Below are 1,433 nucleotides of genomic sequence, written 5' to 3'. Positions count from 1 at the left end.
TGCCGAGGGGAGAAGTTCAAGCGGCACTGAAAGCATTAGCCAAAGACAAGGCTCCAGGAACTGACAGAAGACCAGTTGAAATGTTTCAACAAGCTGATGAAGCACTGGAAGCACTTACTCAGCTATGTCAAGAAATCTGAAAGACAGCTACTTGGCCAACTGACTGGAAGAGATTCATATTTGAACCTATTCCAAAGAAAGTAACCCAACACTACATTGACATGGCGTTGCCAGAGGTACTGGGCAGATTCAGAAGAGGACATGCAACAAGGGAGATCATTGCTGATGTCAGATGGTTCTTGGCTCAAAGCAGAGAATACCAGAAAGATGTTTACTTATGTTTCATTGACTATGCAAAAACATTCGACTGTGTGGATTTTAACAAACGCTGAATGGCCTTGATGAATAGGAATTCCAGAAGAGCACATTCGCTCATGTAGAACCATTACACAGATCAAGGGGATGCTGTGCAAACAGAACAATGTTTAAAATCTGGAAAGATGTGCATCAGGGTGGTATACTCTCACCATATGTATTCAATCTGTATGCTGAGAAAATCATCCGAGAAAATGGATTATACAAAGAAGGCCGCATCAGGGCTGGAGGGAGGCTTATTAAAAAACCTGAGCTATACAGATGATGAAAGTGAGGAGGACTTAAAGTACTTGCTGATGCAGACCCAACACCGTAGCCTTGGGTATGGATTATAATTCAATGTAAAGAAAACCCAAATCCTCACAGCTGTACCAATAGGTAACCTGGGGATCCATGGAGAAAAGAAATGCTGACAAAGTTGTCAATGGTTTCATCTTGCTTGAATCCACAATCAACGCTCATGGAAGCAGCAGTCATGAGATCACATGACACATTGCATTGGGTGAATTTGCTGCACAAGACCTCTTTAGAGTATGAAAAGCAAGGATGTTCCTTTGAGGATGAAGTTATGCCTGGCCTGGGCCATATTTTCAATCTCCTCATATGCATGTGAAAGCTGGACACTGGCCCAGGACCAGCTGACGGCCCTCACAGGGCGCATCCAGGAGGCGGGCACCGAGGTGGTCAAGACGAAAGCAGGGGCAGGCTCTGCCACCTTGCCCATGGCCTACGCTGGCACCCGCTTCTTTGTCTTCTCTATCTGGATGCGTTAAACAGCAAGGAGGGCATCATTGAGTGCTCCTTTGTGAAGTCCCAGGAGACCGACTGCACCTACTTCTCCACACTGTCGCTGCTGGGGAAAACGGGCCAGAAAAGAACCTGGGCGTGAGCAAGGTGTCCTCATTCAAGAAGATGATCGCTCACGCCATCCCCGAGCTGAAAGCCTCCATCAGGATGGGGGAGGAGTTTGTGAAGAACGTGAAGACGCTTGCCAGAGGCCGCTGGGTCCTTAATTTATTCAGGCTCATTGTCAAAAAAGAAGAAAAGGGCTGGGGGGG

At 47.0% G+C, this 1,433-nt stretch overlaps 1 pseudogene; it reads left to right on the top strand.

The window, feature by feature from the left end:
- The first annotated feature begins 935 nt into the window (after window positions 1–935).
- The window catches only part of LOC101641400, a 3,072-nt pseudogene continuing 2,574 nt past the window's right edge, over window positions 936–1,433 (top strand).

This window comes from Echinops telfairi, unplaced genomic scaffold (assembly GCF_000313985.2).
Source record: "Echinops telfairi isolate 266 unplaced genomic scaffold, ASM31398v2 ScPeMD7_3;HRSCAF=10, whole genome shotgun sequence".
Lineage (NCBI taxonomy): Eukaryota > Metazoa > Chordata > Mammalia > Afrosoricida > Tenrecidae > Echinops > Echinops telfairi.
This window is presented reverse-complemented; position numbering and strand designations above follow the sequence as displayed.